The sequence below is a fragment of the Camelus bactrianus genome, chromosome 5 (assembly GCF_048773025.1).
Source record: "Camelus bactrianus isolate YW-2024 breed Bactrian camel chromosome 5, ASM4877302v1, whole genome shotgun sequence".
Classification (NCBI taxonomy): Eukaryota; Metazoa; Chordata; class Mammalia; order Artiodactyla; family Camelidae; genus Camelus; species Camelus bactrianus.
In genome coordinates, this window is record NC_133543.1 from 81918152 (window position 1) to 81943792 (window position 25641).

General features: G+C 41.7%; 1 protein-coding gene across 3 annotated transcripts in view; it reads left to right on the forward strand.

Moving 5' to 3' along the window:
* The window catches only part of HECW2 (HECT, C2 and WW domain containing E3 ubiquitin protein ligase 2), a 334329-nt gene that overhangs the window by 33502 nt on the left and 275186 nt on the right, over positions 1-25641 (forward strand). Inside the window, exon 1 of one of the 3 annotated variants that reach the window (XM_074364240.1) lies at positions 4764-4867. The exons of the other annotated variants lie outside the window; for them this stretch is intronic. The gene's annotated coding sequence lies outside the window, so the exon portion shown is untranslated. Of the gene's footprint in view, positions 1-4763; positions 4868-25641 lie in introns of those variants that run through there. 3 annotated transcript variants of the gene reach the window in all.

Here is a 25641-nt window from a genome sequence, read left to right on the forward strand (position 1 = left end):
TAGACATTGAGATGTGGGGATGTTAAAAATGAGTGAGAATGGTAAAAATCAAAGTAAATATAGTTGTGACTGGCAAAATTGGATTTAGGTTAATGAAATATTCTTTGGAACCATTAAAAATGTAAAAATATGGATAAATCTTACAAACATGTTGAGGGATAGAAGATCTCAAATATTACAAGACAATTCTATGCACACGCAGTCCAAAAACAGGTAAAACCAAACTATATTGTTTTGGGGTGTATTCAGAAATCTGAAACTATGAAGGATGAAGGAAGTCATTTTCCTAAAAGTAGAGAAAATGGTACCTCCTGGAGGAAAACGGGATTTGTGGTCAGGGAGGGGCTCCTGGCTACTGGCAGTGCTCTGTTTTTGACCCAAATGGCAATTCCACAGATGCTTGCTTTATAATTATTTGTCACACTGTATATTTATGTCTTATGCATTTTCCGTATCTGTTATATTTTCCAATAAAAAGGCTTTAAAAGGGACATAACGACTATGGTAGTAAGTATGCGGTCTCTGGCCTCAGATTTAAAGGGCTTCTAATTTTGTGATATGGGTTGAATCATGCCCCTCCCCTGCCCTTTAAATTCATATATTGAAGTCCTAACCCCGAGTAATGTGATCTTATTTGTAAATAGGGTCTTTACAGAGGTAATCAAGTTAAAATGAGGTGATTAAGGTGGACCTTAATCCAGTTTGGTTGGTATCCTTATAAAAAGAGGGAATTTCAACACAGAGACACACTTGGATGCTATGAAGAGATGTAAGAAGATGGCCACTACAAGCCAAGGAGAGAAGCCAGGCACAGATTCCCCCTCCCAGCCCTCAGAAGGAACCACTCTGCCAACACCTGGATTGCAGACTTCTGGCCTCCAGCGCTGAGACAATCCATTTCTGCAGTGTAAGCCACCCAGTTTGTGGTATTTATTACAGCAGCCTGAACAAACACAAATACAGTTTGGAAGACTGATCAGGACTTTATCTTTTAATTGGTGGCTTTACTTATCACAATGACCTGTTTTGAGGCTTTTCAAAGTGCAGCAGAGACAGCTACTTTTCTCAAGTGACTCAGGAATCTCTAATTAAGATGACTGAAGCAGGCTGGGAGCAGGGATGTGTTTTATTCTCAGGTCATCTAGCTTTTGTTTAATATGATGGTTATCTAATTGTCTTTCAGAGCATTGAATGTTTTTGGCCTTTTGTCTTTTTGTAAACGTCTGTTTTCTGTAATGACTTCATAATGGATTTCTCATTGGTGTTATTTAAGCAGTGAGTTGCATTCCTATATTAAACTCGTCCATACCAGGAAGAACAGACATCACTCAAGTTCCCTCAGGTGATGGGAGCTGCACAGGGAAGGAGACCCCCAAATGATGTGCAACAGTGTAATTCCACTCAGTTGCCGGTGTAGAGATTAGTTTTCTTGCTGCCTGTGGAGCTAGGCATCATCATGTGACAAGATCTGGCCAATGATCATGTGACAAGATCTGGCCAATGGGGGAAGGGCATGCCCTCCATGTCTTTTTTTCCTTCTTGCTGACTGGGATTTGCTGAGATTTGAAATAGCCATCTGAAATTAGAAGTGGATGCTCGGACTTTCTTCCTGCCCGGCCTGGTTCTCTCTGGACTGTTCACTACTAAGACATAAATGGGCTCTTGTTCAAGCCACTTTCCTTTTTGGTTTCTGTGTCATAGCACCCCCCAACTAATACACAACAGTAGTTAAGAGGGAGGTGACGGCTATAGGTCTCCCACCAGCCACCCTGGCCCCCACCTCTAGATATGAAAGAAAATGTTTTTTTTGTAAGAGGGCATAACAATACTACAACCTCTTTGTAAGTTTAATAAATTCGTGTCTCTGCCTTTTTAGATGTTCCTTCCTTTGCTTAAGAGTTTCACTTGAGGAAAATATGATAATATTTTAGAGGCAGGATTCAGTTAAACTCGAGAGTTAGCATTTGGACAACCAAAATCTTCCAAATCAACTGTGCCTGAGTGCAGAATCCAGCCTGGGGCTCTGTTCCTGAGGTTAGCCTGGTATCCCTTCATGGAACGGTGGGGCGCCCCTGAAGTATTTCTAGCCAGTTCACAAGTCCTGAGCATCTCAAATTTCAGTAATAATCAAAGCTGATTTCTAATGTCCATTTTAATAGCAGACAACCTCTGAGGTAAAAATAGCTGGAAAACGTCGAGTAGCTGTCTTTTACCGTGGCCTTCTGATTCGTTGACTCTCTCTAGTATACTGTAAAGGGAATTTCAGACCACACAGCGGTAGTTCTAGCACTTTCCTGAGACTCACCTCAGCTTCTGGCTGTGTCATCTTCTACTCTGCTCCTCCACAGGCTTCTGCACTTCCTTCTCCCTAGAGTCCTCACTGCTTTTGATTATTCTTGGCTTCTTCTGCTTTAGAATTTCAGACTTTATTTTCTCTTTTATTTTTTTTGTCCTTCTACTATATGATAGCTTTCTCTGTACAAGTTGCTTTCATATGCCCTGAGAAAGGATCTTACTGAACTGCTTGATCACTGCTCAGAACACTTCATTCCTTCTGCGGCTGAGTTTTCATCCCTGGCCATCTTGAAGGCCAATGGCCTTTCTCCTGTTGAGTCTGGAGCTAAAGCCTTTAGCTCAGGCACCAAACCCTGGTCCAGATAATTGTCGCCAGGATTGCAGGATACATTTTCAAAGGTTGAAGTCTTGTGCACAAGAACCTGTTTCTGAATTCTTTGCTCTTGAAGGGAGGGCAGACACCATGTTTCCAAGACTCCTTGCCCAATACTTTCCTTGATGCTTGAAACTGCACAGTGCCATAAGGTTACAAACCAGATATTCTGGTAAAAATCTGACAAGTGTAGTTAATTAAATCCACTCAACTAATGTTTACAGAGCATCTGCCAGACACAGTGCTAGACTAGTCATCAAGTCATCCAAAGAGCTGAGTTTAGTCGGGGAGACACGTAAACAAACGAGGATGACAGCTTGAGGAGAAAACAACTGTTTGCTTCTCTCCAAGGCATTGTTTAATTAGGACAAGGGACTGGGAAGTGGCCCTGGGGGGAGGCCCTCGAAGAATCTAACCACAGACAGGATTTGTGCCTGAGGGGAGGAAGGAAAGCAGTGCACTGCAGCCTGTATTTGCGTCGAAGTTAGCTATAATAGGAGTTAAACTTACAAAGAGGCACACTTTTGTCTTGGCCTGTGAGCTTCTTCATTAAGCATAAACAACTGCTTATAATCAAAATAGCGTGGTTTTAAAGAATCCCCTTTAATCAAAGTATAAGAACTATGTGTTCACCTCAATTGAAATATCATTGATACATCCTGATAGTTGGAAACTGTTGACTATAATTTTGCTACAGTAAATGATTTTTTTAATGCTAGAATTCACTGGAAGGAATACATAACATTTAACTTGGAGGATCTATGAGTTCTCTTGGGTGCTGTGGAATTTAACAATCCATTAAGTGGTTTTCGATTACTCTCAGTACTTGGGATCCAGTGATGCATCCCCTTAAGAACTTGGAAACAAGGGGTGTAAGATTGCCATATGAGAGTTAAATGGAGCAGAGACAGAGTGACTGCAGGCCTGCCAGGCAGATTGGATGCATCAGCATGGTTTAAGAGAGAATGTATCAGTGCAAGTGCGGTTGGCAAGGGTCACAGGACAGAAGGATGCCCAAGGATGAGCCCTGGCCTCCCCTGGTGTAGATACATATGCATTAAGCTACTTGAAACGAGTGATGATTAAACATTCAAGTCATATTATAAACTCTCCTTGGTCCTATTCCATTTTCTCTGTTAAAACTCTCATGTACTAATCAGGACTTCTTTTTGTTTGCAAGAGATGGAAATCCACCTCAAAGTGGCTCAAGCAAAGAAGGGAATTCACTGTTTCCCATAAATGAAAAGTTCAGAGGGTATCTGGGTCTCAGGCATGGCTTGCCTCTGATGTTACACGATACTGTCAGGCAATGTCCCTCTCCACCTCTTCGTTTTGCTCACCTGTTTGGCTTCACCTTGAGTCGGTGCCCTCTTCTTGAGGTGGCTCTCTGCATCTCCCAGCTCATATCCTCACAGTTTAGCAATCCCACCAGTTACCAGGGCAGTGTCAGCCTTGTGACTGGCCAGTCCTGGGACATGTGCCCATCCAACCGTCTAAACCATAGGTCTCTTAGTGGAGGGCGAGTAGGTCTCAGAAGCAAAATTTTGTAATCAGCATAGAAAGGGATGGATTTGGATAGGCAGGCATGGCTGTTTTCCTCTGTGGTTCTTTTGTTCGATTTCCATGTGGTGTGCCTACAGGAAGAAAATGTACTTGCCTCCATGTTAATTGTTTCCAGGATCTTTGACAGTGTTTTCCTTGTAAATTAATACATTGGCATTCTCTGTGTGTATGTGTTTACACACATGAGTTACAATAGGTGAATTTACTCCTGAGAAAGGGGTCTACTCTGAATGTGGCAACCAGGTAATCAGGTTCCAAAGCCTTCTGGACTGGGATGCACAGTCTGGACTTGGGCAAAGAAAGTCTGAGATGTGAGATCTGTGGCAGTCTTCTTTCCCTTGCTGTTCCCCTCGTGTTTTCCTTTTGAATTCCCACACCAGTTACCACATTGTGTTCATGGTGTGGTATGCCAGTTTTAAAAAAGGGCACGTCCACAGGAAGACAGGAAGTGCCACGACAGCTCAGACCTGTCATCCAGCCAGCCTTGTATCTAATACAGACACTCCCCAGAGGCCTCTGGTTTCACTTGCCCTTTGAGGAGCAGCGCTATTATTTCTCCCGTTTGTACTTCATGCTGTGTGAATATGACTGAATGAAATCATAGCCAGAAATGTATGGTACCTGTGGCATTGTGAGGTAATTTTCCAACAGTGGGCTGAGACTTCCTGGGGGTCCATTAGCTGGAATGGTTAGAGCAGGGGGGTGGTGGTGAGGCTGATGGGAGCTGGATGGTGTGTGAGCCAGGAGAGGAGGGAGGCGTGGCTGTTCGGGCCTACCATCCCCCTGTCTCCCAACCCTCCTTCTAACAGTGAAGAGCTCCTGTTTCTCAGCTCAAGGACAAATGGGACTTCACTAACCACTCTTGCCTGCCCCAGACAGTAAACCTTGTAATCTGGTCTTTCAAGGCCTCATGAGGCTCAGGAGAGAGGTCAGCTCTTGTTGAGTAATTCATCCTCCTGGGGACAGGGCTAGAGGCTTGCCCGGGTTAGGGCTTGGGGCAGGGGCAAGGCTGCGCTTCCAGTCTGGCTCTGAAGGGCCAGTTCTTCCGAGGGAAACCGGTTTCTCTCCTTCCTGGCCGGGGCGGTGTCTCCGGTGCCTGCTTCCACAGCTGTAGGGGGCAGTCGCTTTGCCTGCTTCGTTTCTGGCTCCTCTTTGCCTGGTGGAGTCCCCAGGCCTGGGGCATGGGCCGCCAGGGTGGGAGCATGCAGTGCCATGGAAAGACCTGCCTAAAGCTTTCTAGACTTTTTATTACCAATTTACCTGTCTTTCTGAAGAATTGTTACTGTGTCTTAAATTAGGAAGGGCAGCACGCTAAGGTTAATTACTGAGAAGGAGAGCAACATGAAAGTTAAATTTCTGTCGTCACCTCTGCTGTTGACAGTAATATTAATAGTTTACATTTGTGGAGGGCATTTTATGTTGAGTATGTAACTTCTTTTATATGCACAATTATGCATACATTTAAAAATGTATTACAGTGTTTCTAGATTTATCTTTTCCGGTTGATCATTAAAATGTATCTTGAGGGTACTACTGAGGAAGTATTTTTTTAATTATAGGAAGTTATGTGCATCTTAGATTGTACACTCTTCACTTGTAAATTTGTATTTAACTTGACTGTTAATGGCCAAAATATTTTCTGACTATAGCAATATTTGATTACTAGAATTTGGAGAATTGGGAAAGGTACAAAGGAGAAATAAAAATCACTGACATGCCACCTTACAGGGTAATGCAGTTCCCCACAGGCTTTCTTGCATAAGCCGCACCCATCATGCTTCTTTCTTGCTGTCCAATTCCAATTTCTTCACTGGAGAAAGTACTCAAAGCTGCTCACAAAGCAGTCTGAGTGAGGATTTCTAGAATTTTAAGATGTCCCCCAATCCTTTGCGTGTTCTTAATTTGACAGAAATATTTTTAGTTCCTTTACCAAATCTTTCTAAAGCACTTAACTTGGTTTCCATAGAGACAATAAGTCTTTCTTTTTGGTCTCAAATTTCTGTGGTTGACATAGTATTTAATTAAATTGTATAATTATAATGACAAGTAGAGCTGCATAAACAGGTCTGGGAACAAATACAACCAGCTTTTGGGGGCATACAACTCAACTGGTCCCAACAGAGGTGCACAGACAGCCTGGAGGGCAGCCCCACCCTGGAGGCCCAAGGGCATCACTCAGAATGTTTTTTGGAGGAAATGAAGAGTATTGGCTATTAGAGGAGGTTGGTTAAGTGAAGGCTGGATTAGAGGAGGCTGGTAAAGAGTCTGCAATATAAAGATGCTGATGAATGGAAGGCACAGGTGAGCTGAGGATAGTTTTATGTACAGTTTCTTGCTACAGTGCTAAATTTCCAGTTTTTTTTTCTTTTTTTTCTTTCTAGATTCTGATGCTCCAATTCTCTGTCATGTAACTGGGATAGCCAGTCATTTCTTTGTGTCATCAGCCCATGGAGGAAGTGTAGTGGTTAAAAATACTGCACTTCCTTCTAGTTATTTCTGTTCTTTGTTTCAGGAAAATGTATGATCAAAGATGGTACTTGAGGTTTAGGTACCTCGTGCACAAATATTCCTCAACTCCTATACTTGATTACCACGTGCTGAGCGATTTCATGGACGCTGACAGATGAGCATCGTAACTTAAAAGATTAATAGTAGGTCATTAATGGGTAGAGCAGGTAATTGCTCTTTTGATTCTTAAATGTCTTAAAGGAATAACAGTCATGGTGATAAAAATATTTGTCTGCTGGTAAATATTTTACAGAAAGCTTTTGCATGTTTTCTGTCATTCAAGCCACACCACTTCTTTTGAGGAGGGGTGGTGGGGGATATTGCCCCCATCTTACACATTTGTAGAGTGAGCCTCAGAGGTGAAGTGGTTCACCCAACGTCCTACAGTGCTTGAGCTCCTCAGACAGGAACATAGGGGTGTTCAGAGTTTCTCTAACAACCCATTTAGTCTCAGCTTAAGACTAGGATGCTTCTGGACTTCTGCCACTCAATAGCTCCTTGCCTTTAGGATGGAAAAAATTGAATAGACTCTTCCTTTTCAGACTACTTCTCATTGCTGGAAGGACTTGGTTTCTTTGCTCAGAGATATTTTTCTACCTTCAAAGAGTGTTTCAGCCCCAAGGAAACTGCTGTGGCTGATTTGGCCACAGGCAACGGCTGGTACCCAGGCAAGTTACTAAGCTTTTATTTCTTTGTAAGTTTTGATGAGAAGCTGGCCAGCTGGCCTCTGTTCTCTCTCCTATTGCCAGGGTTGTTCTTTGTATAAAGATGGAGGGGCCTGGGAGGAAAACTTACACCAGCCAAAACAAAAGTGTCAGACGTGTTAGTTCATGATAACTTTTGTATAGTTTACAAACTCAAAGTTTTCAACAAGACAAGCCTTAAAAAAAAATGCTCAAAGTTGAGTGTGGAGGGGCACTGACTGAGCCTGTGACTAACTGAGCTCCCAGGTGATTGCCTAGTGAGGACCGAGCTGAGCTGGGGCCGTAACTCGCCCCAAGAGGTAATAATGCGAGCAGTTCGGGAGAACTTGGCGGTAACCTTTCCGAGGATTACTGAGTGTATGGGTACCTGTTATGTTGCCAGGATGAATCTGAGGCTGCTGTCCTGGCTTTTCATTGCCTGTAACTGGAACTACCTGTGTTCAAATCTCTTGGGATGGGGCCTGGGATTCTTAATTTTAAAAAAGCTTCCCAAGGATTCACAGATCTTCTAAATTTGACAGCCACTTGCTGCTTCTTTCTCATCTCCCTTGTCTGTCATTCCCATGAGCAGCTGAGATACACTCAGGCAGGTCACTTTGTGGGAGTGGGTGGGGAGGACGCGGGGGAAGGATCTCTGTAAGTCAGAGAAACAAGTGAAGTCCGTGACCATCTCCATCAGACTCCTCAGTCTTTCTACTGAGCTCTGTTCAGCCATACCTCAATTTGGCTGTCCTCCACCTGGATTCAGGCTGTCCCTGGTTTTTTGAGAAGTCGTTTTGTAATTGCAATCATCTATGTCCCGTCTGGACTGCTTGGCAGGCCGGGAACTCTGCCACCTCCTGAGCCCGGCTTCAGTTGAATGATAAATCTTTGGCTAGGTTGCCTGTTTGAATTCCTCCTGAACCTACTGCCTTCCACTCACAGCCTTTCATCTTCCCAGCTCCCACCCTGTCCCCATCAATACATAGCACATTTGTACATTCCAGACAGGGTTTCCCAGTATCCTTTTTCTGTTTTTTGATTTTGTTTGTGTCTAGGAGCACATTTTCTGGGAAATTCTCTTACGGTGCTAAGGTGCTCAGGTTCTTCCACAAAGCTGCTTTGTGTTACTGGTCGCTGACCTGTCATCTCCCCGGAGCAGGAGGCTGTGGTATGGAGGGAGGAAGAAAAAGAATTTGCTTCCTTCTTCCACGATAGGAATGACTTCAGGCAAAAATAAGTAGACAGGAAATAGTGTTTCTCCTCTCCTTCCTTTTCACTAACTCCATCTCTGTTGGCTTCTGGATTCGAAGTTAGGTCATCAGGCTGTGAGACAGGTGATGTGTGTCCCACCCTTGTGAGATGGGTGATAGGTGGGGAGCTCTGAGCCTGTTCGGTCGCAGCTGCCACCGCCTTCCACCCAGCACCACCACTGAGGCAGCCATCAAAGACCCCATGAATTGCTGTGGCCTTCTAACTTTGTTGGATGAACGCTCAGTTTGTTCACATAGCGCCGTGGCCATTGGCAGATTAATACTAGAGGTAACTGGCTTTGTAGCTCTCAGTGCCTAGTCCAGGAAGTTGGATTATGTGCTTCCTGAAGAGCATTTGCCATGTAACTTTTCCAGGTGGATAATCTCCTTTTCCTCTTCAAGCCAAAGGTGAGTCCTGGGTGGGGGTGTAGGCATCAAATGACGGACTCTAATTGTTATCAAGAAGTTATCTTTCCTAGTTGCTCCTCTTCTTGTTTATCAGTAGAAGATGCTAAAAATTGAAGAGGCATAGATACATAGGCAGTAGGGGTTTTAGGAGGCTGAGCATGCCAGCTTTTAAAATTCATCAGTTTAGACACATTCTCTGGAAGGCAAGTACCCAGTGATGTTTCTGATCTTTCTAGTCTAGCTCTCTCACGTGCCCCTGTGGCCCCAACAGTAGTCCCTTATGCAGCATGCTGCCACAGCTGTCAGTTCAGAGTGGCAAACCATGCAGCCTGGTGTGCCAAGAAAACTAATGGGCTCAGGGTTGGACAAAGCCAGAGGGTTCACATACATTTATGGGCACATCATAGTATTCTCATATCAGGTTACTCTTCCACGAGACTTATTCCACGTGTCCTCTGTATCCAACCTTGGCCATTTGGAAAAATAGAGCTTGTGCTTTTAGGAAGTCATATGTTTCGTAACGGCCCACTTTACCTTTCCAGATTGTTCTAAAGTGCTCCCAAAGTATGAAGCCTCAATCATCCTTTCTTTTTCCCCTCTGAAACTGTTCTCTGATAGGTGTTAGAGTGGAAAGCGATCTGATTAAATTCTTCATAGTCTAGTGATCCCCTGGAGATAGTAGGATTTTTTTTTAACAAGTGGTGCTTGTTAACTCAAATCCTTAATTAATGACGTTAGAGGCATCATAATATCATATCATAATGAAATGAGCAACCTCAGACATTCTGTAAAAAGAAGTGACAATATAAAATAATTTATGACAGTTTGTCTCTAAGGTCTAATCTTCAAAGCTGTTTCTGCTTTCTTGAACTTTTCTTCTGCTAGTTTTGAACTTGTGCCATCTCTGCACTTCCACAGTAACTAGTAATTAGGGATAGGTGAGGTGGAGGAGGGGAAGAATGGCCACAATTTAGGGCTGACTTTGCTGCAGACATTAGACCTGGAAAGGTACGTGGTAAGGGAACATGCAGTGTTCTCACGTACGGGCTCTAAGTGCTGTGTACTTGAGGCTTTAATTAAATTGCCCTATAATTTGCCTTTAGCAAGTCTCTTTATCTTTCAGAATGTCACATGAGGCATCACACCAAACTCATCCAACTTCTGTCAGTGGCAGGTAAATTTGATGCTGAACAGTATAAAATTTCTGAACATTGGTGTATTTGAAATCTTGTCCTTTCCTATGCGTTGTATTGAAGGAGCACCTTAAGAAATACCAAAACCAGAATGGTAAACAGTCTGTATTCCTCACAGGAGTGGTAAGGACAACATTTGTTTTAGTATGGATCCTGATTTTGTGTTTCTTCGATTGGAGACCTTACCAGTGTTCTGAAAGCAGCCCTGATTTTTATAAACTGGGACATTTCTTTTCCCTGTTAGGGGAGTGCTGTGAAAAACGGAGCCTTAAATATGGCCTTTTAGAGGCTAGCTTGTTTAGCAGTTGAAGAAGAGAGTTTTTTGGTTATAGTGACCATTTGTTTTCTTCTTAGTGACGTTGTTGTACAGATAGGTATAGACTGAAGGAGACTACATTACTCGGGGAGTTAGTGGCTTTGTTAATTTAGTATTTGCAGTTTCAAAGATTTCCCCATTTAGATGTGGGGAGCTGTACGGCAGTTGAACTAGACTTTGACTTTGATATCTCAGGCTTGTAGCAAGATTGTTTGCCCCGAATGTGATGTGAAACAAGAAAAGCACAAAAAGTGCCCTGTTCGTCCTGGTTAACCCTGCCCAGCCCGGTGAAGCCACTGGAGGAAGCAAAACGAGCGCCATCTTGTTCCAAGGTAGAGTTTGACGATGGAAATGCTGGCTGAGGCTGAGGCAGGGGGTGTGTTAAGCAGGTTCTTGGGAGCTACTTTTAGCTCTTTGAAAAATTTATATCTCTGAGCCCCAAATCTCCCTTCTGCGTCATAGCAGCTGGCCTACATTCACCAGAATATGCAGCCTCTCTTCTGATATTTATGGGTGGTGGAGTGAGGCATAAGAGAATAGGATTTAGTATCATTTCAACCCCTGTTCTCATTTTTAAGGCTGAAAAGATTCTTGCATGGGCCTTAGGGGAATTATTTAAAGAGGAGAAAGGTAACAAATTCCCCCATGATGTTTCACACTCATCGAATTAAAATCTCAGAACATGTTGCCACTAGTAATTAATTCCTGATTATTTGTGCTGACATATGAGCAGTTTAGTGTGTGTGGTAGGGCAGAGCCAAATAATTTAAGAATAAAGCACAGTAAAGATTTTTTATGGCACAAGGACACGAAGCCCTGACACACCCTGAAGACTCACTTCTGGCCAGACTGAACCTTTCCTGTGGTTAGGAAATACATCTGGGAAACAGAACTATAAATAGCTGGATATTAAAATTTATACATACTATTTTCCAGTCCTCTGATCTCATTTAGTTTAGGCCACAAAGCTGAGACTTTTTAGCAGATGCATATTGTCAGTGAAAAAAATGAAATCAGAATTCAGAAAATAGTGTCCAGTGGTAAATCAAGGAGCAGTAATAAAAAAAAAAATCCCCAACCCAGCTGATAACTCATGTACAATATCAAAATAGCAGATGCACTGGCTTGGCTAGTTCTTGGCAATGAGGATATAAATTATGTCCAATAATCACCTTCCACAAGGCTGGTAATATATTTTAGTCTTCATCAAAGTTTGGTTTCTTGTTCTTGATGCAAAGCAAGAATGGAAGCACTTGTAAAGATTTCATCTTAGGCATTTTATTAAATCCCAGAATCTAGTATTGACCTCATATCATTTGATAGTAAGGTAAGCTGAGCCCGAAAAGGTCAGATTGGTTTAAGGTGACAGTAACAGAGCTACTTGCCTAATTAACCACATTATTAATGAAAAATCAAGAATGAAATTACATCTGTGTATTTCTTTTCCGGTGCCATGGAAAGGATACATGTGATTTTGCTGAGATTAAGGAATAGGAGATTTTCTGTCTCATAACCTGCACATTGAAGGGGAAAATAGGAGGGTGGCACAGGAAGTGAGATACAAGGTAAGGAAGAAAAAAGACGAATTGTCTCTTAGCTGCTGTGATTAAAAATAATTTAAAGGGTGAGTCCTTCTGTGGTGGTTGAGGCTGCTTTGTATTATGGAAGGGGCTCTAGAATGTCTCAGGTCAATGACAGACATTTGTGTGCCAGAAACACAGCATCTTGGAAGGAAATAGAGGTCATCGCTAATTTCCAATCAAGGCAGGGATCTTTCTTGCAGTTTCTGTGAGGGGATAAAGTGACCTCAGTTTGGACATTTTTCACATTATAATTTTATTTCTTTCCTGAAAGATTGATCAGCCTCCCAATCTTTGGTTTCCAGGAAGAATGAAAACATGCTAACGAGGCATCATGTTTTAGTTTTCAGACGTGGTTAAGGTGCAACCGAAGTGCTGTCCGAGGTAAAAAGATAGAAAAAGGGCACCATGGTGCTCGCCACAATAAATTATATGCTATGGGCCTGAAAAAAGTTTTAGCTGAAGAAACTATGTGTTATCTAACTTTTTTCAACCTTCACATCTATTTTTTTATTGAAGTGTAGTTGATTTACAGGGTTGTGTTAGTTTCTGCTGTACAGCGTAGTGATTCAGTTATACACACAGATATATTCCTTTTCATATTCTTTTCCATTGTAAGTTGTTAGGCAAGTTATTGCATGTAGTTCCCTGTGCTGTACAGTAGGACCTTGTTGTTTATCTATTCTGTATATAGTAGTTTGTATCTATTAATCCCAAACCTCCACGTATTTTGAATGTATTTTCTAAACAAGATATTTTGGGGAGTAGCCTGAACAGGAGGGTTCACTGAACCATGCCATATTTGCCAAACAAATCTCTCCTTCCATCTCCCTCTCTTCCTTTTTTTCTTTTTTCCCTCCTCTTTGTCCTCCTTTCCTTCTCTTTATTAGAGTTACTATATGTAAAATAAAGTAAAATATGGAGATCTATCTAGATTATAGCAAGATCATTGACAAGATCTTTCCAGACGGCATTGTGGCCATGGAGGGATGTGGCCTGGATCATAATTTTAGGTGCCAGGCACAAGACTAGGTGCTGCCAGTGTGGCATAAACAAGTGAGAAGTGGCCCCTCCACAAGGAGCTATGGTGTGTCTAAGGAAAGAGACCACTATGCAACAAAGGGCAGTAAATGTGAAGTGATGATGAGAGGGGTGCAGGGTCATCTATTGGGTCTAATGGACCCACAGGTTAGGGGGGATTTCTCCAAGAAGATGCTCTGTAAGCTGCTCTCTGGAGACCAATAGTTAGCTAGGTTAACGTTAGGAATTGGTTGAGTATTCCAGGCATAGAGAGAAGCATGTGTTCTCTTCATGGACCTGAAAAACATTAAATACAGTAAGTGTGTTTCTTAAGATACAAGCTAAGCTGCTGTAACAAAGACTGAAGTTTACTTCCCTCCCATTGAACAGTCAGGAATAGGGTCTTTGCAATAGGAGTGAATTCTTAGCTAATGGTCCCTTGTTTATAAATTATTATACATATGTATCTATCTCACCATCTCACTATATTTTAAAGTAAATTATGGATAGCTCTGCAAAATATGTTAAGAGTTTAGGAGTTACGCAAAGGTAAACGTGAAACCACTGGAGAGAAGGGAGTTAAGTTTGCAGTTTAGAAAGGTGGCTGTGGTTTTAATGCTGTGAATGACTGGGTGAAAGTCCAGCAGGCTGTTGCTGTCTTCCAGGTAAGAAAGGATGTGGTGATGTGGACGCTGTAGGGGTGGCTGTCTGTGAGACATAATATAGTTAATAGGCAGAACTTCACAGAGCAGAGTTTGGCAGAAATTAGCTATTTTAATCTATTGCTACCCAGGCCTGAAATGTATAATATTGTATGAGTCTCAAGAATTTTAAACATCCACAAGTTTATTTAATGTGGGATTGCAAAGTCAAATATTTACTAGGGTTTGGGAATAGGAAAACTAACTAAATAAAGCAGACCAGGGTAATGGTGGGAGGTTATGGGGAACTGCGTACAGCACATGCTCCCTCTGAAATGGACAAGTTTACTCAGTTCTAAGTGTTGCCACTTGTAAAGAAAAATTCATTGTTGCCATATCTTCTAATTTTTTCCCCTTCTTCTAAAGAATCATGGATTGTTATACAAAATTTTCTGATTTTTAAATGTTGACATCTAAGTAAAAATTAACAAATATATGAAGTACTGTGTAGGCCAACGTTGTAAGGGCCAAGTAAAACAAGTCTGTAAGTGGTGTTTGGTTTGCTTAGGTCTCAATAACTGTATTAGTTAGGGTCGGCTGCTGTAACAAAGAAATCTAATACTATAGTGGCCAAAAGAACTGAGATGTTTGTTTCTCACTTGACAGTTCCAGTGTGAATGGACAGGTGGTCACACATCATTGCTCTTCTGTCATTCAGGTTCCTCTGAAATTGTTCCACCATCCCTGAGTATAGTGTTGTTCTTTTGCATGGTTGAAGTTGGCTCATCACTCCTGGATTCCAGTCCTCATAATGAGAGAAAGAGAGTATGGGTGAGGCATGCCCATGGCCTTAAGGCCCTGGCTGTGTATTCACAACAGCTCTTAGTATTCATATGTATTTTCCCCAGCATGCTTCGCTCTTAGTTTTTTAATCCTTTTAGACTTTTTGAGCCTGGCATGATGTATTATTCTTCTTATTTGATAGATACAGAAATGAGGTCCAGGTAGGTTGTGACTTGCCCAGGATCATACAGAGAATTAGTGGCAAGGCTAGAAATCTATGTTAGCTCCCTCTTAATAATAATAAAATGTCTTTTAAATGTATTCATAATAAATGTTTAAAAGTAAAACTCAACTCTTTGAGTAACTATTACCAGAGAAAAGTGAGCCACTTACCAAAGAGTGAAGAGAGATGGCAACATGTATTTTTCCTCCTGGATATGTTATCTTATTCCGTTTACAGAGTATTCCTGATCACTCTGCGTATCACATAGGAGTTGGAGGGGAAGCCACAAAAGTGAGTGGCCCTTTGAGTGCTTGGGATAGTTTTGTTCTGACACTGCCAGAAAATCCTTTTGTCTTAAATGTTATGGTTTAATTATGGCAGGAACATTGATTCCTTATGGTGTGGTTTCTGCATGTGGTTCTAACCCTCAACCTCATTCAATTTCTATTTCTGAGAAAACTCTTAGAGAGTGTCTCAGCCAGAATTACTCTCATTAGTCAAATCAGTCTTCTAGTTCTGGGGAATCACAACTCGCTGCACAGACAAGTCAACTCTCATTGGACAGTTTTTGGGGCGTTTCACTAACACAGATCGGAGAAAACAACTGTTTCCAGATACTTGACTGCTTTCTTTCATTTTGACTCGAGTCTTTGAATGAAACATTTAAATAGTAAATTTGGAGTTCTAGAGAATGAAAAGTTGTAAGGATGTGGAATTCTCTCTCCTCTGACTTTTATTAGAATTAGGAAAAGAACCAGGCATGACCACATAATTGTGACTGCTCTGATGAAGAATGGGCAGAACAATGAAGCAGTGATGTGTTGACAATGCGTTGGATGTGCACAATAGAAAAGCCTTCTTTTTTGTTTTGTTTTGTTTCGTTTCGTTTTTCGAAGGAGCATCATGTCCTGGTTGGTAGAGCCCGGGGTTATGATGCCAGGATACTAGGGTTCTAGTCCTGATGTTTCTGCCTCGGACTCAGCTTTGCAACTGACTTTGAAAACCTGATTACTTTTGGTTGCTTCAGGCAACAAGTCATTTTTAAATGGGGGAGGCTGAGGTGTTCTACTTCTCATATAGAGAACAGGGTGGTGGTAATATTGCTTTTATGTAATTTTATTTATGTAATTAAAAAATACTATGTTTGACTTTGTTTTCCATTAGTTAGTCAATTTCTAATCATGTAGGCACCAATGTTACCATAGTAATTAATTGCTTGGAAATGCATTGAATCATTTAAAGAGATTTATTTAAATGTCATTTTTATTGAGGGAAGAATTTGGCATATTAAATAATGGCTTATATGATATCCGGGAGATATAAGTGAACATTAATCGAAGAGACCATCACCAATACAATCACCATTACTTTCATCATCAACCTCTGTTGAGCTCTTGCTGTGGGACTCATTTTTCTAGAAGAGGAAAATGAAGCTTTGAGAGGAAAGCAACCCATTCAATCTTTTATGGTCTCTGTAAAAGGAAAATTAAGTAATTTTTATCATTATATTTTTAAAATGTTAAAATACAAAAAAATGGAAGCCCAAGAGTCTTCATGTCTGTAAGCTTTCTTCCAGCATTAATTTCCATGACTGCTTGTAAAATTTTAATCCAGACATAGAAATCACTTAATGATTCTTAAAATTTTTTACTGAAATACTTCCAGGAGAACTGTACACCCCCAGGGGCTTGAAGTATGGTTCAAAGTGTTGTGCCCCAAGTTTGAAGTGTCTCTGAAATGCATGATTTTTAATATTCATGCAGATGTAGTGTTCCATTTTATAACATATCTTTTGTTTTAACATACAAATATTGTCTTAAGTGCTTCCACGTTGGGTAAACTTGGACACTCTGAGAAGGTCTTCCCGGCATTTGGAGTGCGGTAGCACCGCCTCACACCCTGCGTGGGAGCTTCTGAGTTTGGCCAGTACCGCTTCATGTTGTGGATGGTGGCTGGGTTAAAGAGGTTTACCAATATTCAGACGTGAGTTTCTGAAATGTTGTGAAGGAAATATTTTATAATTATCTCAGACATTTGCTGTATAAAATCAGCTGTGAGTTGGCAACTGAGGGCAGGTTTTTCTTTTTGGTGCTCACTTTCCACAGTAGTGATGAAGTAAAAGGGAGACTGTGCAGGACTGAAGGAGATGCTGAGAAGTGACATGCTTGGGTCTCATTCTGGTCCCACCACTTTCTAGCTTTGTGAGCTTGGGCTAGTTAATACTTTCTCTACAAGAGAACGTCGATTCTTCATATGTAAAATGCAATGAGAATATCTACTCCATTAGATTGTTGCAAAGATGAAAGGGATTCATGCTTTTCTCCTTGACCTTACCCTTCCCAGTGCTCATATGCCACACAGCCATTGGGGTTTGGCGGGGATATGGGCAACGTTAAGGAATGGATGGGAAACTTGCTTTAAATGTATACTCTCCTCTGTAGATCCTAAAGCCATACTGTTTTATGTTTTAGCTAACTTTTTTCCTGTTCACGGTGTGTTTTTTCTCACCTTATAAATAATTTTTTCTTATCTATGGTGAATTATTACTCTATGTATTTCCTCCTATGAAACTTGATTGAATTCCCTCAGACCTACCTTGTCTCAGTGTTGACTATTCTGCTTTGTCATTGGACGTTGATGCACATGCACATTAATAGCTATAGTTGAAAAACTCTTTTGAATGTTGCCTTACAAACCAATCTAAGCCATTCTGGTTATGTACAACTATTAGGCTTCCTTGTTTTTGTAAACCTCACTAACCTCCAGTACTTAGTAGCTTTCTTGCTGGGTTATAATGAAAGCAAGTTTCAGACTTCTTCTCATTGCACGATTTATTAGCAAGATGGTACAAAAGAATCATACAACCTGTTCTGTAAGCTCCTTGTATTTACAACAGTCTGTCCTTGTAGGTGCTTTTTAGTTGTATGATAGGTTTTCCTGGGCTAATTGTAACAATATTCTAGCAGGGAGACTTTGTTAACTACATAGGGTTGGGTGGACAGCAATCCATTGGAACAGAGACTATGCACAGGACCTTGAAGAATCAAGCCTAAGGTGCTAGTCCTAATGTCATGCTCTAGATTTTTATTTTTTGGTAATAATTTGACATTTACAGAAAATTGCAAAGATAATACAGAGTTTTCATATTTCCCTTACTCCATTTCCACTTTCGTTAACCTTCTGCATTACTGTGGTACATTTGTCAAAACTGAGAAATCAACACTGGCACATTAATGCTAACTAAACTCCAGATTTTTCTCCCTCTGATATCCTTTTTCAGTTCTAGAATCCAATCCAGAATGCCACATTGCTTTTCATCATTGGATTTTTGTACCAGGTTCATGAAAGAGATCAGCTCACACATCTTCAACACCACTGATTTTGCAAGTGAAAACTTGTCTCTAACATTCACACACCTGTGATCAAAACCACAGGTGTTAATTGGAGAGAAAGATAACGTGGTTCTTTTGAGTCAACGTCAGGTGACTGCTGTTGGCGTGTACTGTCCCAATTAGGGTGGAGACGAAAACAAACACACACATACATCTCGTATTGCTCTGCTGTGGTATTTTAAGGTAAATACCAGGTAATAATAACACTTGGCTTTTATTCAAGTTCAGTTTAGGTTAATATGTGCTATAGACTTTTGGTTAGAGGAAATTCCTAGTCCTTTTTAAACATTTATAACATTTTCCACTCTAATTATAAAAAGTAGTACTTTTGTTCACTATTCGTAAGACATATAGAAAATATAGAAAAGCATTAAAAAGTAAATATGTCTAATTCACATAATTCTGATCATTCTGATTTTTTTTTGGCTTAAACATCAATTTTCCCCTTAAATCTAGCTACCCCCCTGACTCCTAGAAACAAGGAAAATGTCAGGAATGTGTACCGTCTGTGAATCTGCATCCATCTTTCTCTGACTAAGCATTTTAGGGCAGCTTTTGCTTTTTTGCCAGCAGGGATGGATGGGACTGGTCTCAAGAACTGAGAGGCAAGGAGACAAAATGCTTCCAAGCATAAATTATTTTGTCTAAGCAGAGTTTATTATGGGCTTCTACACTTCTGTGTTTCCAAGAAATAAAGTGTGCAAATGTTCCTCAGAATAGACCGATTAACGTGCTCTTGTCACAGGTGAAGTGAGCTGCTAACACTCTTTTCTGTTTATTTTGATTTCTTTTTGTGAGTGGGGGTGGGGTGTAGTCATTGAGTTACTGGTGTGTAGTTGTGGGAGCCACTGGTGACAGTGACTGTGCATGTCTGCTGTACTGGTGCACCTGAGAGAGTGGAGCGGGGCAGCAGGGGAAAGTCAGTTGACACGAGGCGGGAGTTTCAATCCTGACTTCTCCACCTTGTAAGGGTTTGAGATTGAACAAGGACGTGCACTTAGTCTCGCCATGCCTTGTTTTCTCACCTGTGGCCCCACAATAGTGATAAGTACCTCAGAGGGCTGAAGGGTACACTCACTGAGATGATGTATGTAACGCACTTACGTAAGTAGTAGCTATTATCAATATTACGGGTATTTGCTGTTTTTTTAAATGGTTATAAATTGAATCAGTTCCAGTCCCTAGCTGTTGGGCTCCCTCTGTGTGCCTAAGGTCTGGACGTGGTGCTTGGGACACAGAGAAGTGATGTGTCCCGGTTCTCAAGGCGTTGCAGGTAGCAGTGGAGACATGCCAGCACTGTGGGACGCTGTGGGACAGGCGTTGTGGGAAGACTGGTAAGGAGCCAGAGAGGCTGCCTGGGAGGGGCGGAGACATGGAAAGGATGACCGGGTGGACAAGAAGGCAGCAGGTACCGAGCAAAGGCTGGGTTTGACTCTACGGTGGGGGTGGGGAGCGGGGCATGGCACAGAGGAATAAGGGTCCTACCCGGCCTCTGAATGGGAACCGTCTAAGGGAGTTCTCTGAGACGATGTGCAGAAGCCTTTTGTAAAGCGAGCCATCACCATTTAGGCCTTGTAAATTTCGTTTGGGGTTTCCAGTTTCCCATTGTATCAGGTTCAGATGCCTCTGCATTTTTTTTTCTATGATCTCTTCCTTTTTCTTAACACACTTTTGGCTTATGAGAGACCTATAACAACATTACAGAAAATTTGAAAAATGGAGAAAAGAAAAGAGAAAAAAAACAAAAACAAAAACCCCAGTTCCAGTGGTGTGTTAGTGCAGTGGATTTCTGTCTTTCTTCATCTTATCCCAGATGTGTATAAAAATGCTCTTTCTCCCGTTCCTAGTTTACACTGCTAAAATTGGATTAGCACAAATGTTAGAGAAGTCTGAATTGTTAGCCACATGTTTTCTAAGAAGTGTAGAGGGAAAAGGGGTAGATTATCCCACTGAGTTTGCCTGAGTGATGCTTGAGGTAGAATTATGGGAAATCGTGAGCTCCGGACCTTCCCAGCAACAGCTGCCCTCCCCAGTCACTGGTAAGCTGCTGTATCTTGAAACTGGGAGTTGGGGTGGGAGGTGGTTGAAAGTGCCCATGCCTTAAGACAACAATTTTCACAATTTTTTACTTTGTGTGCCTCTACCGTTGATTACCTAATGTCTTCTATTTACTCACGTTTTATTTAACTTAAGGAAATTTATTTTAAAATGTAGCTCTATCTATTACATGGTTAAGTGAAAGTAACTGTAGCAATCGTTACAATGAAAACAAAACAGTGTAATTAACTTCTAGTCCGCTACCGATACTTGCCAAAGGCCCTAAGCCAAATTTCTGCTCTTTGTTAAAATGGGAGATTAGCAGGTGTTGAAGATTTATTCACAGCATCTTATCATCAAACAGAAGCTTTATTTCAATAGAACTATTGGAATACAATTTTTGTGCTGTATGTGTGTCAATTTAGTTGAAAAGTGCTTCAGAATAAATGGTGTGATCTCTGCCTAATTTTCTTCTTAGAGGCTCTTATTATTTCAGGTATTCTAGTAAGGAATTGAACACTTCAGTGTTGGATATTTAGAACTTCAAGTATTGTTATGGAAATCTATACCGGAGGATTTCATGAGGCTAAAGACGTTAGGAGTAATGTTTCACCAGTGAAATGAATGCCATTTGTATGAATGGGCTGTGGGGAGCTTAGGAGTCACCCCTGGTACACTGTGCCCAGGACACTGGCTCGTCCTCCATCGAAACACCCTGGCGTCTCTCTGGGGTTGTCTTTTGTTTTAGGTGGTAATAGGAAGGACCCTAGGAAGGAAGTGGGATTTCCTTGAGCTACAAAACAGGTTTGGTGCCTGCTCGGTAGTAAGTCTACCTTTGGCTGAGCTTAGTCACATTTTGTCTGTTGAATCTAATAATCCAAAGTTTGGGCTGATATTTTGTAGGTATGGTTCCTGTTTTATTTTTCTGGTAATTCATAGTATCAGCCTACAATATATTGATAATTAAAATAAAAAAAAAGAAAAACTGGCCCTTCACAGAGAACTGAGGAACACTGATCTAGCCCCAGACAACTAGGAAACAAGCAAGAGTTATGCAAACCTAGCTTTTCCGAGGACTGTCTTTTCCAAAATTCAGGATGTGTTGCTTGGTAATAGACTAGGCATTATATCACACTGAATTAGAATATAAGAAAGTTTCTGCAAGCTGACCTGTTCGGAGAAGGTCTGGGTTTTTTAGTAAGAAATCGGTTAAGGTAGATAGAAGCTATATATCCCATTCCTTGTGAGTGTGCTGTGTTAGTGGTAGGTGAAAAGGTAAAACCAGTTGAAAATTTAGGAAAAGTTTTTTATATCTAAGTAACTGATAAAAAAAATATTGCAGGAAAGTTGCAAAGTGGTGGTCCTCAAACTTGCTTAATTGGCCCATGTTGTTTTCAAAATTGGAATATATCACATGAAAAAATTTAGATTTCTAGCATCTCTTTAAAAAGCCCCAATGTTGGCCCCATGGGGAAGAGAGACAGTTGTTCCCCGCCTATTTTCTAGGACTCCACCTGTGTCTCCACAGTTGTCATCTTTCACATGGGGTGCATTTGTCACTGGCTTCGTTAACTTTCCTTGCCTGCCTGGCCCCTGGGGGCATTGGAGTTTGTGACCCGTGGTACAGAGCAATGCGTCAGAATCTCTCCCGCATCTCAGAATGTCTCGTGAGCAAGCTGCAGTGAGGGACTCCCTCTGAAAGAGGGTCCGTCAGGTTGCCCTACTAGTGATGTCATGACTCCTGTTACCCTGATTCTCAGGGCCTGCTCAGAATAGTTGCTCCCCGCCCCCACCTTTCCTCCTCCTCTGCCCCTGTTCCCCTACTGGGCTTTCTAGAAACCTTCTCGGGTCATCCTCTGTCTGCTTGCCTCTTACAGCTTTGTCCTTCCGATTACACAGTTTGTTTTACACAATGCTAACCTTACAACGCTAACCTTACTACACTTTGTCTTCCTTGTTCTGGCACAGTCTTCACAGCACTGTTTGTTTCTTCAATCGTACTTGTCATACTTTGCAATCATATACTTATTTATGTGCTTACTTATCTAATACCAAGCTGTAAGCTCTGTGATGGGACATCTCTGCTTTGTTCCCTGCTGAATTGTCAACCCCTGCTATCATATGTAGTTACATCAGGCACTCAGATCTTTGCTGGATGAATGAAACGAAGGTATTGGTGCAGTGGGCTTGGGTGGGTTGTGGAATTAATTCATGCTTCTGCAGTGTGTCTTATAGCAGTCAGTCTTAATTTAAAGCCCATTTCTATTTGAATTATTTCAGAAAATGAATGGAAATATTGATTGATGTTTTGATAGGTTTGTTCATTGCATTTTTGGTGCTTGTGATTTTATATTTGGGGTTGTAGTTTATAATTCTAAAAATAATTGATTTGCTGTACCTGTATTATCACAGTTAGGTTACAGAGTCTAATTTTTAGTGATTTACAAGAGATAGGGGAGAAGTCCTTACTATTCATTGCTTGTGATTACAATTCTAAGGGGGAGAATGTCACCATTAAACTAGTTTCATTCTAATTAAAACTGCAGTGCTACAGACAATTAGAACTGCTTGTCCATAAGCTCTTTGGGGTTTTTGATCACTAAAGATAGATGCCTAAGTAAAAAAAAATCCCCATATTTGTGGAAAATCCTACTTAAAAAAAATCAGTGTTTTTAGTGTTGAGTGCTGGAAGGTTTTAAAAAATATATTATGAAGTGTAACAATAAAGGGAATCTTTTTAAAGGAAATATTACAATTCTATGAAACCCTTTTAATTTTTCTACATTTGAGCCAAAAGCTTATTTAAACATTTTATAACTTCTTTTTTGTCTTGATTCTGATAGAAATGTTTTTTACAGAGTAATAATTGTGGTTACTTGCAAACTCAGAATGCAAATAGTCATAAAAAGAAATCCTGTATGAAATCATGGAGTTCTCTTCAGGGATGGGGGAAGTGAAGGAGAAGTGAAAGAAGCCAGAGCGCTCATCGCCTACTAAGATGTCTTTGGAGGGTGGGGTGGTGGGGTGGTGGGGACGGAGGCAAAGGGGCAGAAGGAGGAAGGTTGGAGAGGTGCATTCTGGGGTAATTTGCATATCCTCAGAAATACCAGTGGGAGGCGGGGATGAAGAACTTCAATCTGCCGAAGAACCAAAATACTGTTCTTTCTTTTTATACATCCACCTACTCATCCTACACATAACCCTCCACACACATTGATGCTTTTTATAATCCGTGAATTTTGAAAGTCAAACACTTCATGCTCTTCAACTGCAGCAGCTTTCTTTTGCAGGCTCTTCTAGTGTGATCTTGTAGAAAATGTCTGCTGGTTTCGTTTTATAATTTGTGTTTTAGTTGCACCCGGGGAAGGGTGGAAATGTTTAGCCTGTTTGCCTCAACTATCCCCAGAGACTGATGGGCGCAAGCTTCTGTGTTTGACAGAGGGTGGCTTATTAACTGTTCTTTTCTCCCCTCTGTACTTGTAGTAAAAGAGTCGAAAGCAGGTTAGAAAAAGCAGGTCAAGCGATTTAATGGAAGAAAAGTAAAGTGAGTCTCCTTCCATTTTTCAGAGACAGTTGCAGAGGGATAAAATATCTGCTTGTTTAAAGTAGCCCATTTCCCCCCTTCCTAATACATAAATTGTGTAAATGGCATAAACAAACAGTATTAAAAAATAAAACTAGCCTATTATAGAATTTCGCAGGACAGTTTAAAACATTAGACCCAGATTTCCAGAGCATGTTGGAGTCATAAAGGAATGTTAATGTCATGGGAGAAAAGTGGCTGGACAAATTCAGTGATAGAAATGCAGTGCAATGTGGTGGAAAGAGCCCTGGACCTGCAGTCAGACTTGGAGTTAGATGTTGCATTTCCTCTAAGCCAGGGTTTCTCAGCCTCACCACTACTGACATTTTGGTTTGGTTAATTATTTGTCATGAGTGGTTGTTCTGTGTGTTCATTGTAGAAGTTTTAACAGCATCCCTGACCTCTACCCACTGGATGCCAGTCTCGAAGAACTCATAAATATATTATTCAAATCAAATCAAAGTCAGGGGGAAAATAAGAGAGGGAACTTGAATTCTTGTGAGGGTGAGGGATGGTGTGGAGGAATAAGGGAAGAATTATGCTCTGGATGGGAGGATGACGTGATCTAGAATAACATAGAGTAGAGGTTTGTGGACTGAGGGGCTGGCATGGATCTGGCAGCATTTCCCTGAAGCCAGTGCATTTGCCTGATTGGTGGGTGAGGAAGAGGAGGGAGAGTTAACTGCTCTGATGATCTTTTGAGACAACCTTGCTACCAGGTGTCTCTGGCTTGGAGGGACTGGGTGGAGAATTAGTTGGGTAGAAGCATCCAGCAGGTGAGCCCACGAGAGGATGAACTGCATCTCCGTGGTTGAGGGTGGAGTGTACAGACTCCTGGCACCACTGCTCAGCCAGGCGTCCCGTGGCCTCTGCCATTCTTGAATCAAGCAAGCATGAGCTGCTCCCAGAGAGAAGCATCTGCAGTTGATTTGACAGCAGGAGCTGGGTTGGTGGCTCTGCTGTAGAAGGCTCATAAAGAGCAGAGCAAAGCTGTGATGGGAAAAGTACTTTAAAACTTGAGGATGTACTTTAATAAACAACTTTTTAAATGCTGCTGCTTATGATGTAAAGTTTTGTGTTTGGGTTTGTGTCCCTGTGAGATGGGCAGAGCTGACCTTGAGCAGAGACTTAGTAAATATCAGTTCCCTCCTGCCTACCTTCTTGTTTCCTTTTTTTCCGCTTGATTCTCCTGGACTGTGCTCTCAACTTGGCTGTTACAGGGAGACACCCTCCTGCAGCAGCTATTGGCCATCCTGGTGGAGGAACATGAGGGTGGGGAGTGGTGGCATTACTTGGTGTCATCAAGATGGTATGTTTTTCCCTTGCCCCTGACTCCTCTGCCCACCTGTTCTTTCTTTCTGCTCTTGACTGCTACTGAAGACTGGCACTGAACGATCTAATCTCCCTTTGTCCTTCGAGGACACACTCATGCCATTAGAACTGGGCAAGAGGCCCTTCCTCCCACCTGGGGCGAGGAGTCCACATGGCCAAGCAGTGTATCCACCTGCTGATTTCCCTCCCAAAGCCCCAAGCTTGCTTCTAGGGCCTGCTTGGGCATCTTCAGGGAATTCCTGTTGAGGACAGACAGGGAAGCCAGTGTGCATACCCAAGGGGGATCTAGAAGGCAGCTGTTTGCAGAAAGTGTGAGTAGAGCTTGATGAGCTGACTCAGTGCCCACAGTATGCATGGGTGCTGCCCCTTGTGCTGGACAGAGCTGGGGCAGAAAGGGAAGGGTACCTGGCACCTTTGGCGCCCCACATTCTGGTTAGAATTCTCAATTCAGACCTGGC